Raw genomic sequence first — 17613 nt, forward strand, 5'->3', positions numbered from 1 at the left:
AAGCGCCCTTTGAAAATAAAGTCTCCCCTATGGATAACACCCTACTTTGAGACTGTGATCCCTGACTTTAGACACCAGGATCATCAGAGAGTGGGGAGGGGGGGGGGGAGGGGAAGAGGTTGGGGAATGGGGAACTATCGTTCCTGCACTCCACTAGTCAAAGCCTCCTAACCCTGATTTCCATCTTATTTCTGTTTCCAGATCATCAAACCACACAAATATACATTAGTTTATCTTGCCATCATATTCAGCACAGACATTGTGGGTGGAAGTACCTGTTCCTGTGCTGTACTGCTCTATGTTCTATGTATGTTCAAGTCTAATTCCCCTGATAGGTAGGCCCAACTATTTGGAGTGACCTTTTACGATCTCGGGATGTCTTAAAGTGATCACCAGCCCATGAACTACTGTTACAGTCTAATCAATATTGTAGTGCCTGGAAATACAATAGTCAACAGCAAGGTCCTGCATACAAATATGACGTGAAAGATTAATAAATGTCCTTTATTTAAAGATGTTAGTTGAGAAATAAATATTTTGCCAGAATACTGGGCTTCTTTTTGTAATGATTACGGAGATGCAAGGACACACTTCACTAGAAAAAAAGGAATTGCAGATGCTGGTTTATAAAAGCAGACACAAAGTGCTGGAATAACTGCGGGTCAGGTAGCATCTCTGGAGAACATGCACAGTTGACATTTTGGTTCAGGACCCTTCTTCAAGCTGATAATTCAATGATAAAATGTCTCATCTGAGAAAAGATACTTCTAATAAGGTAGCATTGCTTGGTACTGAATTAACTACAGAGGTCCCAGCATCGATCCTAGTGAACACCACTGGTCACAGACCTCCAGATAGAATACCCCTTCCACACTACCTGCTGTCATCCATGGCCAACCCAATTTTGAATCCAATCTACCAAGCCTCCATGGACTCAATGTGCCTTCATTTTCTGGATCAGCCTACCATAAGGGACCTTGGTGAAAGCTTTATGAAAGTACATTCATACAACATCCACTGTCCTACTCTCATTAATCATCTTTATCACCTCTTAAAAAAAAATCAGTTATGTTGGTAAGACATGATCTTCCTCACACAAAGCCATGTTGACTATCTCTAATAAGTACGTCTTGTCACATGCGAACAGATCCCATTCTTAGGGATCTTCTCCAATAACTTCCTTACGACTGATACAAAGCTCACCAGGCTTTATAATTTCCTGGTTTGTCCCGACTGCCCTTCTTAAACAGAAGAATAAAACTGGCTATTCTGCAATCCTCTGGGAACTCACCTATAGCTAGAGGATACAAAGATCTTCTCTCTTGCCTCTCTCAGTAATTTGGGATAAATACAGGTTCTAGGTTCATCTACCTTCCCCATAATACTGTTTACACCAAAATAAATACAATCCAACCCATCAGCCCCATCACTATAATTACACTAGTCCTACTTTACCTTTCAAACGTATTTGACTTAAGGGCCTGTCCCACTTGGCTGTCTTTTGCACGCCATTTACGCGACCTGCTAGCGTGTGGTTAGCGCGGGACGGGCGCATGGAGTGGCATGGAGGAGTGTGGACTTCGTACTGAATGAAATCTTCGCGCGCCACAAGCCTGTCGTGTAACTGACGGTCAAAGTGCGACAGGCCCAAGACCCTGGCGCGGCGCAACGTCTCGCCTCCAACAGCAGCAGAAGCAGGCAAGCGATCGTCAAACTCAGCATGGGGCTCACGGCCGTTGCAGATCCGGATCCGCTCCCACTCCTACTCCCAGAGCAGGGCCAAGAAGACTGAAGATAGACACAAAATGGAGTAGCTCAATGGGACCGGCAGCATCTCTGGAGAAAAGCAATGGGTGACGTTTCGGGTCAAGACCCTTCTTTCAGACTGAAGAAGAGTTTTGACCCGAAACATCATCCATTCCTTCTCTCCAGAAATGCTGCCGGTCCTGCTGAGTTACTCCTGCATTTTGTGTTTATCTTCAAATGAAGTCACGCGCTCCAGACGGATGTGCGGACGCATGATGACATGCGGGACCGTCACGTGTCAGTCACTACCCTCGCGGGACCGTCACGCGTCAGTCACTACCGGCCTGTCGCATAAGTGACGGCCCAAATGGAACATGCCCTTTAATCTCTACCTTCCCCTTACTCCCTCCACTACTGTTCCGATTCCCATTCCCTTGTCACACTAGTTTAAATCCTCCAGAGTTGCCCCAGTAAACCGCCCTGTAGCAATATTGGTTCCCCTCCAGTTTTGGTGCAAGCTGTCGTTCTTGTACAGATTCCACCCAATGATCCATGTACCTGAAGCGCCTCCTGCTGCACCAGTTCCTTTGCCAGGCACTGCACTATCTATCCAGTCCTTGCCTCCCCAGCACGTGGCACAGGAAGCAATCCTGAGATTACAACCATAAAGGTCCTGTTCAGAGACATCATTGACCCTGGCAATAGAGATGCAACACACCATCCTGGAGTCTCTCTCACGGCCACAGAAATGCCTATTTGTGCCCCGGGCTAAAGAGTCCGATATGACTAGCAAATGGATAGAAAATTGGCTTAATCGAAGGAAGCAGAGGGTGATGATGAGAAGGTAGCTTTTCGAACTGGAGGCCTGTGACTAGTGGTGTGCATCAGGATTTAGTGTTGGGCTCATTGCTGTTAGTCATCTATATCACTAATTAGGATGAGAACATACAAGGCATGATTAGTAAGTTTGCAATGACACTAAAGTGGGTAGTATTGGTGATAGTGAAGATGATTGTCAAAAATTGCAGCAGGATCTTGATCGGTTGGGCAGGTGGGTTGATGGAGTTTAATATAGTGAAATGTGAGGCAATGCATTTTGGGAAGTCTACACAGTGAAGGGCAGGGCTCTGGGGATGTTGTAGAGCAGAGGAATCTTGGAGTGCAAGTACATAGTTCCTTGAAAGTGGCGTCACAGGTAGATACAGAATTCAGAAAGTATTCAGACCCCTTCACTTTTTCCACATTTTGTTACGTTACAGCCTTATTTTAAAATGGATTAAATTCATTTTTTTAATCAATCTACACACAGTACTGCAGAATGAAGAAGCAAAAACAGGTGTTTAGAAATTTTTGCAAAGAAAATAAAAAGAAATAACTGAAATATCACATTTACATAAGTATTCAGACCCTTTGTATGACACTCAAAATTGAGCTTAGGTTCATCCTGTTTCCATTGATTATCCTTGAGATGTTTCTACAACTTGATTGAAATCCACCAGTGGTAAATTAAATTGATTGTAAATGATTTGGAAAGGCACACACCTGTCTATATAAGGTTCCGCAGTTGACCGTGTATGTACAGAGCAAAAACCAAGCCATGAAGACGAAGGAATTGTCCGTAGTCCTCAGAGACAGGATTGTGTTGAGGCACAGATCTGGGGAAAGGTGTGAAACAATTTTTGCAGCATTGCAGGTCCCGAAGAGCACAGTGGCTTCCTTCATTCTGATGGTCACTCTGACAGAGCGCCAGATTCCTCTGTGGAGAACCTTCCAGAAGGACAACTATATCTGCAGCACTCCACCAATCAGGCCTTTATGGTAGAGTGGCCAGACGGAAGCCACTCATCAGTAAAAGGCACATGACAGCCCACTTGGAGTTTGCCCTGAGCAAACTCCAAGTGGGCTGAGCGGTGCGGTGCCTCAACAAAGTACTGAGTAAAGGGTCTGGATACTTATGTAAATGTGATATTTCAGTTACTTATTTTTAATTACTTTGCAAAAATTTCTAAACACCTGTTTTCACTTTGCCAAAAGGCACCTAAACAAGATTCTCTGGTCTGATGAAATCAAGATTGAACTCTTTGGCCTGAATACCAAGCGTCACGTCTGGTGGAAACCAGGCACCGCTCATCACCTGGCCAATACCATACCTACGGTGAAGCATGGTGGTGGCAGCATCATGCTGTGGGGATGTTTTTCAGCGGCAGGAAATGGGAGACTAGTCAGGATCGAGGGAAAGATGAACAGAGCAAAATACAGAGAGATCCTTGATGAAAACCTGCTCCAGAGCATTTTGGACTTCAGACTGGGGCGGAGGTTCACCTTCCAACAGGACAATGACCCTAAGCACACAGCCACGACAATGCAGGAGTGGCTTCGTGACAAGTCTGTGAATATCCTTGAGTGGCCCAGCCAGAGCCCGGACTTTAACCCGATCGAACATCTCTGGAGGGGCCTGAAAATAGCTGTGCATCGACGCTCGACGCTCCCCATTCAACCTGACAGAGCTTGAGAGGATCTGCAGAGAAGAATGGGAGAAATTACTCAAATACAGGTGTGCCAAGCTTGTAGAGTTATACCCAAGAAGACACGAGGCTGTGATCGCTGCCAAAGGTGCCTCAACAAAGTACTGAGTAAAGGGTCTGGATACTTATGTAAATGTGATATTTCAGTTATTTATTTTTAATTACTTTGCAAAAATTTCTAAACACCTGTTTTCACTTATTAAATATGGGGTATTGTGTGTAGATTGATGAAAAATAAAGAATGTAATCCATTTTAGAATAAGGCTGTAACGTAACAAAATGTGAAAAATGTGAAGGGATCTGAATACTTCTTAAATGGCCTGTAGATCAAGGCGGCTTTCGGCACATTGGCCATCATCATCAGTCAGGATATTGAGTATAGAAGTTGGAAGGTCATGATACAATTGTATAAATAATTGGCTGAGCTTAAGTTCATAATGTTGTAGGAGCAGAATTAAGGGCCTGTACCACTGCGGGGACCTAATTTGCAAGTTTAGAAGAGTTTGTGCTCGACTCAAACTCGCAGCATGGTCGACACGTGGTCCTATGAGGTCACTGGAACTCTCCTTCATGCTTGAGGGAAGTTCCCGCATACTCGCGGCCTCAGTTTTGCAGAGGAAATATGTTCAGCATGCTGAAAAATTTACCGCGAGAAAAAATTGGTCGGCATGGGGGGGGGGGGGGGGGGGGGGGAGGGGGGTGCGATGGGTGTGTCTGTGACTGTGTCTGTGTCTGTATCTGTGTCTGTATCTGTGCCTGTGCCTGTGTCTGTGTCTGTGATAAAAATCCTACCCTAACTCTCACCGCAGATTAAAGGCTTCCTCTGTGGCTTGCTATTTATTTCCTGTATTTTAAGCATTTGTTAATCCATTTTTAAGTTGCTCACCGCTATTATTTCACTCTAAAAGTCGCACAAATTTCAGTTTGAAATGGTGTTCTTTCACAGAGAAGAATTACGGATCCAGCAACAAAAATATCTGATTCAACTGCATTGGCTCACCGTGTTTTTTTTTAAACGACTAATCATTTTATACCCTTATATATAGTACATTTAAAGAACCAAATAAATAAATGGTTGAAACTAAGAAATATAAATTATGATTAATTCTCACAGGTTACAATGAAGGATTTCCCCAAACAGAAATGTTATGGGCCAGGGTACACAAAATTGCTGGGGAAACTCAGCGGGTGCAGCAGCATCTATGGAGCGAAGGAAATAGGCGACGTTTCGGGCCGAAACCCTTCTTCAGAATGTTATGGGCCAGTTTGTCATTCCAAGCTATTGTGATAGTAGGTATGTTACAATACTTACCTTCAGCAGCGCTGCAGTTCTGCCACTGGCCGTGTGCGTAATTTTGGCGCGTTTGGGGGGGGGGGGGGGGGGGGGGCGGGGTTAAAACGCGGTTTTCTCCTACCTTGTCCTGGATTATATTTTGTCGGATTGCAAGCTTTTGCTGAAGAATTGTTCCGACGGCCGTTCTGTGCTCAGTCCCGTGCTCTATACTTACTCTATACCCATGTTGATTGTTGACTTTCAGAGAAAGCCAAGATCCATGAACTTGTATTTATAGATGGGATGGTGGCAGAGAGTGTAAACCAATTAATGGGTGTGCATATCTCTGATAGTAGAGAGCATATTGACTGGTTGTATCTCAGCCTGATTCAGCAACTCGAATGCTCAACAAAGAAGAAAATTAGAAAAAGTGGTGGACACAGCCCAGTCCATCATAGGTATTGTCGTGCCCACCTTCAAACAGATGCCTCAAAAATGCAGACAGTATCATCAAAGACCCACACCACCCTAGAAACAATCTCATGTTACACTTACAATTGGGAAGAAGGTATACAAGTCTGAAAACCGCCACTATTGGGTTCAAGAATAGCTTCTTCCCAAAAACCATCAGGCTCTTGAACATCACACAAAACTAACTACAACGATGGACAAATAATTATTTTCTAAATCGGGGGAGAATCCAGAAATTGGAGGTGCAAAGGGGCTTGGGAGTGCTGGTGCAGGATTTCCAAAAAGTTAATCTGCAAGTCGAATCGGTTGTAAAGATAGCAAACTCAATGCTAGCCTTTATTACAAGAGGGCTTTTTTTTTTACCAAAACAGGTAATGTTGAGGCTCTATAAGGCGCTGGTGAGACCGCATTTGGAATATTGTGAGCAAATTTGGGCACCATATCTGAGGAAGGATGTGCTGGCTCAGGAGAGGGTTCAAAAGAGGTTTACAAGAATTATCCCAGGAATGAGTAGGTTAACCTATGATGAGCGTTTGTCGGCACTGGGTCTGTGCTCACTGGAGTTTAGAAGAATGAGATGCAGAATAGTGAAAGGTTTGTGTCGGAGCAATTCATGCTTAGGCTAGTTACTGTTAGCATATTTCATCATTTTGTCTAGACATTTCTTGCAGAAATATTTTGTATGCTTGGGGGTGGGCTTTTGATATGTAAATATATATACTAGAGAGGGAGTGGTCAGATCAGACTGGAGCGGGCACGGGAGAAAGAAACCAGTTTTTACCAGATCAGATTGTAAGAACGAAAAGCTACAATTTGTATATGAATAAAGAGGATCTGGTATGTTCACTTCCGTGTCTGTACAACTACTACAATAAAGAATCAATTAAACTGGAAAGAATGACTGAAGGATTTGTTTTTGTTATCGTCTGCATAAGTTCTACTCCTCCCTGCCTGTGTAGTAACGGCAATGAAAAGCTGAAGCTTGGAAAAGTTTGAAATTGCCATTACATTAAAGTAAAAACTGTATTCTATGAGTGGAACTGAAGCTTAGAAATCTGGAACAAAGGAACAAATTGACGCCAGCAATTGGACAAGGTCGCCACCTGCGCCAAACTGAATAACGAGGATTGGAAAACTGTTGTTTTGAATTCCCGCTTAGTTATTTTGAATTCCAGTCTGGAAGCATATGTCATTACTTCAACACGTCTTATAGGGATAGTGAGCCAGTATGTCTAAAGCTCAGCCACAAGAGGGCGAAGTGGAACAGGATTCTGGAAAAGAAAGAAGAACCATTAAACTCACTGACAAAGGCCAGGTATTGTTCATGGAAAGATGTCAAAAGTCAAGAAATACGACATGTAAACAAGCTGACAAGTTAATTTAAAATCTGAAGGAGCTCATGAAATCAGATGTAAATGTGAATGAAGTACAATCTAACCTGGTTCAAATAACCGAGTTCTGCAATGAAGTCAGAAAAAAGCATGTCATTGCTGGAAATACCACTGCCTGAAAAGGAGCTTGAAAGGCAAGATCAGTGGTTTAAACAAAGAATGGAATCGTTTAATGGTTGTATACAAGATGTAGATAGGTGGTTATCTGAAATTGAACAATAAACTACACACACTATAGTTGGAAGTGCTATACAACAAAGTGTTGTATCCACAGAAGAAATTGGACCTGAAGATAGCGTTTCAAATGTCTCAAACAGATCAAGCCACAAATCTAATTCTTCATCATGTGCATTTTCAAGGGTCTCTTGTCATACTGAACCTCAAGTAGATATGGCTGTTCTCTTGGAACGGACTGCCGCCATGGACAAAAGGCACAAGCTTGAGGCATAAGAAGAACAGTTGAATAGACAAATGGAGCAACTGATAAGAGAGACTGAGGCACAAAAGAGGCAATCCCACACCAGGGGGCCACATGAGTGGCACGGGTGGGGGACAGTTTTGGTGGAATTTGACAAATGTAAAAATATTGTACTGAAAAAAATTTGTATAGTCTCCGAAAATGTCGGATGAATTTTTTGTTCGAATGGTTCATGAATTGTATATATTTATCAATTGAATAAAGTTTATTTTGAAAAGAGATAAGGAACAGCTGGAATTAAAGACAGAGATGGCAGTAGCCAGTACAAGGATCAATATACTTGAGGGCAAGGGTTCAAGAAGCAGCTTGAGAATATCTCACGGGATGAGCTCTTTTATGGAAGAAGCTGCTAAAAGGGAAGCAGCAGCTAAATCAAATCTACAGACAGATGAATACTGGCCTGATCAAGTGCAACAAAGACATAATGTGTTGATGGGAACCGGAACTTACTCCCAGCAACAGGTTGTTAGACAAAAACAAACAACTTATGAACCACCTGTTAGTGCTCATGTTAAGACCCATCCAACTCAGCACTCTTTTCAGAGGCCAAATGTACAGACTCATATGAGCACTACTAATGATGGAAACTAACGTGATATCTGGAAATTAATGGAGAAGCAGAATGAGATTACTACTCTTCTAACTCAACAAAATCTCTCTTCTACCTTACCTCCAAGAGACATTCCTGTTTATGATGGTGACCCTTTGCAGTATGAAGTTTTCATTACAGCATTTGAGAAAGGAGTGGAAACGAAAACTACCAATAAGAGTGATTGCTTGTATTTTCAAGACCAATACACAAGAGGGTATCCAAAGGAGCTATCCTACAGTTGCCGACATTTGCCTCCAGCCGATGGCTATCAAAAGGAAAAAGCACTCATATTTTGGTAATGAACACAAAACTAATCAAGAATCTATCTCTCTGCCTGAAAAATATCTACTGACTTTGCCTCCACAAAATTGCCAATGGATTCATGGTCAAGACTTTTGCTTGGTCAGTGATCAAGCCAGAGGATGTGAAGGCATTGCATGTGTTTTTGCTGTTTCTTAGAGGTTGTTGCAATGTTATGGAACATCTCACCTATATGGAGGAAATGAATGTTGCTACCAATACGAAGACTATACTTCTAAAGTTGCACCTATGTCAGGAGAAATCAAGCTACGCTCATTGGCGTCAACACAATGTCGCCAAAATATTTTGAACATGTTTAAAATCCAGCGGCGACCTGAAAAATGCTACGACTCTTTGGGTGACTGAGGAGACTACTCACGACCATACAGGCGACACCCCAGCGACCATGTGACGACAGGCTAGTCGCCTGTAGGCGCCTAAAAAAATAGCCTAAGCGGGGCAGGCCTTTCACTCTGCGGACAATGTTTTATGTCCTGAAGATCTTCTCAAAACAGAAAACGCAGTTATCTCTTTGTCAAAGACAAAGATTCAAAGAAGAGCTATCAACATTAGAAGCCAAACAAAATGCCAAAGAAGAAGTTTGAATGCCAACACATAGTGCATACCTTTTGTTATTGATAATATGTTAAGCTTTTATAGCTCCTTTGAATGTTTATTGATAATTGCTTCGTTATATACGTAGAACAATTAGGGGCTGGTGTGTCGGAGCCATTCATGCTTAGGCTAGTTACTATTAGCATATTTTATTGTTTTGTCTAGATATTTCTTGTAGAATTATTTTGTACGTTTGGGGGGTGGGATTTTGATACGTAAATGAACGTTACATTTATCTACTGGAGAGGGAGTGGTTAGATCAGAATGGAGCGGGCACGGGAGAAAGAATACAGTTTTTACCAGATCAAATAGTAAGAACAGAAAGCTACAATTTGTATATCAATAAAGAGGATCTGTTATGTTCAATTTTTTGTCTGTACAACTACTTCAATAAAGAATCAATTAAACTGGAAAGAACTTCCGGGGGATTCGTTTTTGTTATCGTCTGCATAAGTTCTACTCTGCCTGTGTAGTAATGGCAATGAAAAGCTGAAGCCTGGAAAAGTTTTAAATTGCCATTACAGCTTGGATATGGAGAAGATGTTTCCACTAGTGGGAAAGTCTAGGACTAGAGGTCATAGCCTCAGAATTAAAGGACATTCTTTTAAGATGATGATGAGAAATTTATTTAGTCAGAGGGTGGTAAATCTGTGGAATTCTTTGCCACAGAAGGCGGTGGAGGCAAAGTCAGTGGATATTTTTCAGGCAGAGATAGATAGATTCTTGATTAGTACAGGTGTCAGCGGTTATGGGGCGAAAGCAGGTGAATGGGGTTAGGAGTGAGAGATTGATCAGCCATGATTGAATGGCAGGTTAGATGATGGCCAAATGGTCTAATTCTACTCCAATCACTTATAACTGTCTTTGGTTGCACCGAGGACTTTTTTTTTGCACAAATATTTGGTTATTAATATATACATAGAAACATAGCGAATAGGTGCACGAATAGACCATTCGGCCCTTCGAGCCTGCACGGCCATTCAATATGATCATGGCTGATCATCCAACTCAGTATCCTGTACCTGCCTTCTCTCCATACCCCCTGATCCCTTTAGCCACAAGGGCCACATCTAACTCCCTCTTAAATATAGCCAATGAACTGGCCTCAACTACCTTCTGTGGCAGAGAATTCCACAGATTCACCACTCTCTGTGTGAAAAATGTTTTTCTCATCTCGGTCCTAAAAGATTTGCCCCTTATCTTTAAACTGTGACCCATTGTGAAAAGGACCCGTTTACTCCTACTCTTTGCTTCCTGCTTCTTTTTTTATTAATATTATGCTTACAAGCCTGTTATATTACTGTTAGTATTAATTTCATTGTTGGTACACAACAATTAAACACACGTCTTAACACTTGAAAATATTTAAAAGGCAGAAAAAGCTATTAAACATACCGAAATAACACACTAGCTGCATGTCAAAATCTTAGAGCAGATTTCCCACTGTCACCAGCTCCAAGGAATGACCAGAACTATTGTTCTAAGAAGACGACAAAATATAAGGCGGTATATAATCGAGATGATTACATCCTGAAGGATTGTAATTAATTATGGAGGAGCAGCTTCTTAGAGGAGAAAATAAACAGAACACGTAGATGCGAATGCAACTGATCAAAAACCAATGTGGCACATGGCCAGAAGTGCTTATGTAATAGATTGTTGTGGTCTGGAATTGAATCAGATACAACAATGATTCCAAAAAGGAAATGAGTTAAAATATAATGGGCTGAAGGGAAAGGGAAAAGTACAGGATAATGTCGTTCCAGTGGATCGTTATGTGAAAAGCAAATAAATTTTTTTTGGTGTAAACTAACCAGGAAACGCTTGAAATAATTTCAAACACTAAATCCAAATAACAGTGGCCGACCTTACAACAAACGCTTCCCAAGGCAAGTGAAGTACATAATGTTGTATCACGAAAATCCGACAGATGAACTCTTCTCAACTAAAATGCACCTGCTCCTTGTCCGCTCAGTATCAGAACATGTACATTTACCTCCAGCCAGTTGCGCGGATCCTTAAAGGGCACCACCAGATGGCCTCCACGCCGAGGCTTCGCTGTCCTACTGTGTCCTACACGGCTGGTTTGGACAAGGCTCGGCACTCACTGTGCAGGAAAAATCAGCTGAGAGCCTGTCATGTAGCCCCAGACTGCCATTGGAACGTTCACCTAGAACCCGCCCCGCGCTCACCGCGCGCTGAATTCGTTGGTCCGCTGCCTTCGTTTAGCGGGCGGCTATTGGATGGTGCGCACGTGAATCAAGGCGAAGGCGGGCTGTGCTCCCGGGGGGGGGGGGGGGGGGGGATCTCGGGGTGACGGTTGCGCCCTCCCGCCCCCGCTGAGTGGCTGCGTGATCAGGGTTTGCCTTAGAAGATACGCCGTAGTAATGAGATAAGCATTTTGTTTAAGTCTGATTCGCCCAGTTTAAACTTGTGGTGAGTGGTACACCGGGCTGCCTTTTATTTACATCCAGATGTGGCACAGTTTGTATTGCTGACCCCATTGCCCCTTCTCTTCATCCACCAATCTGGTTCCAAATGTGACCATGGCCACAAGAGGTGTAATGCCTTGAAAGTCTAGTGAAGTGCAGTAAAAATCAGATTTAAGTGGCACCAGAACACCAATCTTGCTCTCAGTGTAAACAATACCAAGTACGCCTGTACTTCCTGAGAAGATTGAGGAGATTTGGTATGTCCAGAAATATTCTCTTGAATTTCTAAAGGTGTACAGCAGAGAATATAGCGATTGGTTGTATCACGGCCTGATCTGGCAACTCAAACGCCAAAGAATGGTTTACAAAAAGTGGGGGACACTGCCTGGTCCATCATGCATACTGACCGACCCACCATCAAAGGGATCTACAGGATTGTTGCCTCAAAAAGGCAACCAGCATCATCAAAGACCAACATTACTCTCACCACACTATAATTTCCCTCTTGCTATCGGGAAGAAGCCATAGGAGTCTGATATCTGTGACCACCTTGTTAAGAATAGCTTCTTCCCAACAACCATCAGCCTCTTGAACACTAACCTCTGCTATGAACAATAGGCTGTCTTTGTATACATAAAGGTTACTTTTGTGGTTACTTTTTTTCACCAGTATTGGGGTTATTGATTTATTTAATTTTAGTTTATTTGATATCAATGGATGTTGTAATTACAGGCCTGTTAAACTGCTGCAAAGAAGAATTCCATTGTTCGGTTATCAGACAATTGACAATTAAACGCTCTTGATTCCTTTGACAAATGGGTGATGGTTTTAGCAGCTGAATCCGAATTACTTTTTAGACGTGGGCATGTTGAAATTGTATTGGATGTTGCTGAGACTGTATTTGAAGGAGTGGAGACAGCCAAAGTTTTGTTAGCCAAGGATAAGGCTGGTGTTGAGCAGTTTGTAAGTGCACTGGGGAGGATTGACAAGTAAGTGAGGATGGCACACTAGCGCAGCTGGCAGAGCTGCTGCTTAATAGTGCAAGAGTCCTGGGTTCGATCCTGAGCTCAGGTGCTGTCTGTGGAGATTGGGCGTTCTCCCTGTGATCACTTGGGTTTCCATTGGGTGCTCCCGTATCCTCCCACAACCAAAAATACATGCGGGTTTGGAAGTTAATTGGCATCTGGAAATTGCCTTTAGTGTGTAGGCAGTGGTAGAATATGGAGAGAACTGATGACAACATGGAGGGAATAAAGTTAGATTAGAATAGTGTGTAGGATTAATGTAAATGGGTGGTTGATGGTCTACATGGACGGTGGGCCATCGGGCCTTCATTCTTTATCTGTCTATCTAAGATCAGTTTTGAAGTGAGGTGTAGAGCAATGTTGTAAATTGCCATGGGTGAGAGGTTGCAGATAATGATTTAATGGTCTTGGCCTCCATTATGAGTTGGGGCAAAGGTGTTGGCCTCTAGCCTTGGTTTCGGAATGGAGAGTAAGATCCATTACTGCATTGTGAAATCCAGGTGATCCTGGGTATGTTTGACATGCAAAATCACAAAATGTGTGCAAGATGAACAGTGCCTTGAAATAAACTGTAAATATGTTGCAGAGCAAGTAAAGATTGGGACACAAACTTGAAGTATGGTATCTCGAAATGCAAGTAATAAAAATAGTAGGTGCAATAGTAGGCCCCTTGTCAGTAAGATCATGGCTGATTTTCCAAGTGAAGAGGCAAGAGAATTTAATTGTCGTATGTACTGAAGGGGGAACAATGAAACTTACTTGCAGCAGCACGATAAGTTTGTAAACATAGTATTCAATAGATAACATCATAAGCAAACAAGCAAAAAAAAGTTCAACAATCAAAAATACCCAATATATTGTAAAACATAACAAAAGCCTGAAATCCCTTGTGTAATCAAAACAGTTCAAAGTTTAGTTGGTGTTTGTAGTGTTCTATGGCCTGATAGTTCTTGCGAAGAGGCTGTTTCTGGACTGTAGATTGGCTATAGCATGTTAGCCAATTAGAATGCTTAGTAATTATAACCCCGCCTAATTATAACATTCATCGTGTAAGATCCTACCCACCGTCTACCTGTACGAGTAGCGGTGTGAACGTGTGATGTCCTGCTTAGTAGTTAATGACCTGAACAATAAAGATGCTTGTGTTTCAACTTGTGAGAGTTTGAGATCTTTACATGGTGTCAGAAAATCGGGTCTACCCCGCTACTGTTTACCGCGATTTATTTCATTTACCAGTTTTTATTTGTGAGTTTTAGTTGTGATTTGAGGACATGGCTAACTCTTGTTGAAAGCCTAGCCTGCTCGTGTTTGATTCCGATATCGGCTAGCGATGGCAAATGTTTAAGAAGGACTACTCTCATTATATCCGCATTGTTCACCGAAACGATCCCGACGATTTGAAAACTTCTCTGCTGTTGAATTTAGCGGGTCCGGAAGCTATGATCCATGCTGACTCATTTGAATTTGCACCAGCTCAACTAGACGGGAATGGTCTGGTAGTGGTGCCGGCTGAATCTATTGACAACTCGATGGTTTTGCTGAGGAAGTTTAGAGAACTGTGTGACCTGCCGTCTAACAGAATCCTCGAGAAAACAAGATTTTTTGCTCTAATGCAACAGGCTGACGAGCCAGTGGAACGATTCATCAGCGACTTGAGACATATCAGCTCTCGATGCAGATTTGGCGAGTTGACAAATGAGCTAGTTCGTGATAATATTGTGGGAGGAATGAGCGCCCGCAAGCTACGAGTCGAACTGCTGCGGAACGCTGAACTGACTTTGGAGCAAGCGATTCATGCTTGTCGGATGGCTGAGACTGTAGCACCACTGGCTGATTTTGATAGTGTGAATGCTAATCAAAAACTGAATGTAAATCTGGCTAGCTATTCTCCACAAAGATTTCTCAATGCGTCCCGCTAAGATCAGAATATGCCTGCCACGAGGTGCACCAACTGTAACTATTTCCACCCCAGGGGGCGCCAGTTTTGCGTAGCCCATGGGAAAGTATGTCATAATTGCAAGAAACTCAACCACTTTGCTAATTGTTGTCGATCTAGTGAGAGTACAGCTTCAAGGACGAAGATGCAACAAGACCCGTCCGAGTCTGATTCCCATGAACAGGACGAATCTTCCCACGAGGAACGACTCTGATAACACAGACACTGAGTCTACCGTACTTTCCCTCAACCTGCGCATCCCAGGCAAAGTGACTGATCCTGCAGTGACCATGATAATCAATAACAAACCTCTGATCGCCAAAGTCAATACCGGCGCCAGAGTAAACGTCATGTCACTCAAAGTGTTCAACAAGATAAGAACCACTGAGCTCATGAAAAAAGACTCCTCCACTCTACATGCTTACGGAGGAGAAATTCTTCATCCGCTGGGTAAAGCTGATTTCAAATGTACCATCAATGAACAGACCAAGAAATTACTCTTTTACATCGTTCAACCAAGTTCTGAGACCCTGCTAGGCATCAATGCATCCCATGACCTCGGTCTGGTCTATTTCGGGTACGCTGTCCACATTCTCTGTCTGACAGAGGAACCAACGAAACAGATGCTATCCAACTACAAAGACTTGTTTGACGACAAACTCGGCAAACTACCTACAATATATAAGATCATTGTTGACGATACGGTCACCACGATCGTACGTGCCCCTCACCGCGTCCCGCATGGTATGCGTGAGAGAATACACGATGAACTAAAACGTATGGTCTCTATTGGAATTATTGCCGAAGTCAGCGAACTTTCTGACTGGCTCTCCAACATGGTCGTCACGACAAAAAAAGATAAAAAGGAGTTGCGCATCTGCATCAATCCTAAAGATTTGAACACAGCAATCTAGCGCCAACACTACCCAATGAGAACTACCGAAGACGTAGCGGCACAAATCGGTAACGCAACAGTGTTCTCAGTTCTGGATGCCAAAAGCTCTCCCTGGGAAATCCCGTTAGACCGTGCCTCATCGGTGTTAACAACTTTCACCACCCCGTTCGGCTGTTACCGATTCCTAAGAGTGCCCTTCGGTATGAACTCAGATTCAGATTCAGATTCAACTTTATTGTCATTGTGCAGTGTACAGTACAGAGATAACGAAATACTGCTAGCAAAGTATTCCAGCGTGCAATGGAACAACTGTTCACAGAATTTCCTTGTGCCATCATTGTTGACGACATCCTAGTTTATGTCCGAGATGCTACCGAGCATGATGCCAACCTACGTAAGGTGCTGGACCGTGCCAGAGACATTAATTTAAAACTGAACCCTCTGAAATGCAATTTCAGAGTTCCCGAAGTCACCTACGTAGGTCACGTGTTCACCAGCAATGTGCTAAAACCTGATCCGCTGAAGACTGCAGCAATCAACGAGCTGCCAGTGCCAACTGACGTCACCAGCCTACAACGATTTTTAGTCATGGTCAACTACCTGGGGAAATTCATCCCCAATCTCAACGAATTGTCAGCCCCTCTGCATCAACTAACTCACAAGGACAACACCTGGTCCTGGTACCCAAACCACCAGCAAGCCTTCGAGGCTTTAAAACTCCAGCTCGACAGTGCACCCACCCTGTCTTACTTCAACATCAACCTGCCAGTCACAATCACCTGCGATGCATCCCAGTATGGACTAGGCACAGCATGCCTGCAGACCTCCTTCAACGGCGATGTCAACGGCTTTGCGCACCCTAACGGATACTGAGCAGCGCTATGCACAGATAGAGAAAGAACTGCTTGCCGTGGTTTTTGCCTGCTCCAAATTCAAAGACTTTAATTTTGGCAAAACTTTCACGGTGGAGACTGGTCACCAGCCACTAGTCACCATCCTGAGCAAACTGATTCATGCTGCTTCAGCAAGACTTCAACGCATGATGATGCAGCTACAATGGTTTGATTTTCGCATTGTCTATAAAAAAGGTAAAGACATGCACATCGCAGACACTCCATCTCGAGCACCACGCGCCACCAGCGAAAAACACCCATTCGAACAAGACAAATGCTCCGTTCTGAAAATCTCGTTTGTCCCAACTGACCGCTTGCGCCGCCTCGCCGAACACACCGCTGCAGATAAAACCTCCCAGCTGCTAACTTCAATCATTAAAGGCGGGTGGCCAAACAAACAGTTCAACACTCGTTTAGAACTGCGACGCTATTTCCTGGTACTTGTACTACAGGATGGAGTGATAGTAAAGGGTCACAAGACGGTCATCCCCCCTTCTTTGCGTAACGAGTACTACAAGGAGATCCACGGTGGCCACCCTGGCGTGGAGGCCACCAAAAAGCGTGCGAAAGAAATTATCTACTGGCCCGGAATGACCAAGTACATTCGGGAGAAAACAGAATCATGCGCGATCTGTAACAGACAGGCACCACACCAGCAAAAACAACCTCTGCTGTCCCAACCTGCTCCCTCTCTACCATGGTCGTCAGTGGCTGCCGATATCTTCGACTGGCATGGGAAGGACTATCTCGTGTTAGTGGACTCATACTCGAACTGTTTTGAAATTGACTTCCTGCCAACCATCTCCTCAGAGATAGTCGTCCAGAAACTCCGACAACACTTCTCTGTACATGGCATTCCAGCTCATCTTCAGACTGACAACGGGACCCAATTCACGAGCCAAAAGTTCAAAGACTTTGGCAAACGATGGAACTTTCAACATGTCACCAGCAGCCCAGAATACCCACAGTCCAACGGACTCGCTGAACGCGCTGTTCGGAGCGCCAAACAACTCATGGAGCGCTCCTATCTGGCGAAATCTG

General features: G+C 43.5%; 1 protein-coding gene across 3 annotated transcripts in view; it reads right to left on the bottom strand.

Annotated features, from left to right (window-relative positions):
• slc46a3 (solute carrier family 46 member 3) overlaps positions 1-11556 on the bottom strand; it is a 28792-nt gene extending 17236 nt beyond the window's left edge. For 2 of the 3 annotated variants that reach the window (XM_033022843.1, XM_033022841.1), the window contains exon 1: positions 11388-11556. The gene's annotated coding sequence lies outside the window, so the exon portion shown is untranslated. Of the gene's footprint in view, positions 1-11205; positions 11349-11387 lie in introns of those variants that run through there. The other variant, XM_033022842.1, reaches the window with a different exon arrangement.
• Positions 11557-17613: the final 6057 nt, after the last annotated feature.

The sequence above is a fragment of the Amblyraja radiata genome, chromosome 6, assembly GCF_010909765.2.
Source record: "Amblyraja radiata isolate CabotCenter1 chromosome 6, sAmbRad1.1.pri, whole genome shotgun sequence".
NCBI lineage: Eukaryota > Metazoa > Chordata > Chondrichthyes > Rajiformes > Rajidae > Amblyraja > Amblyraja radiata.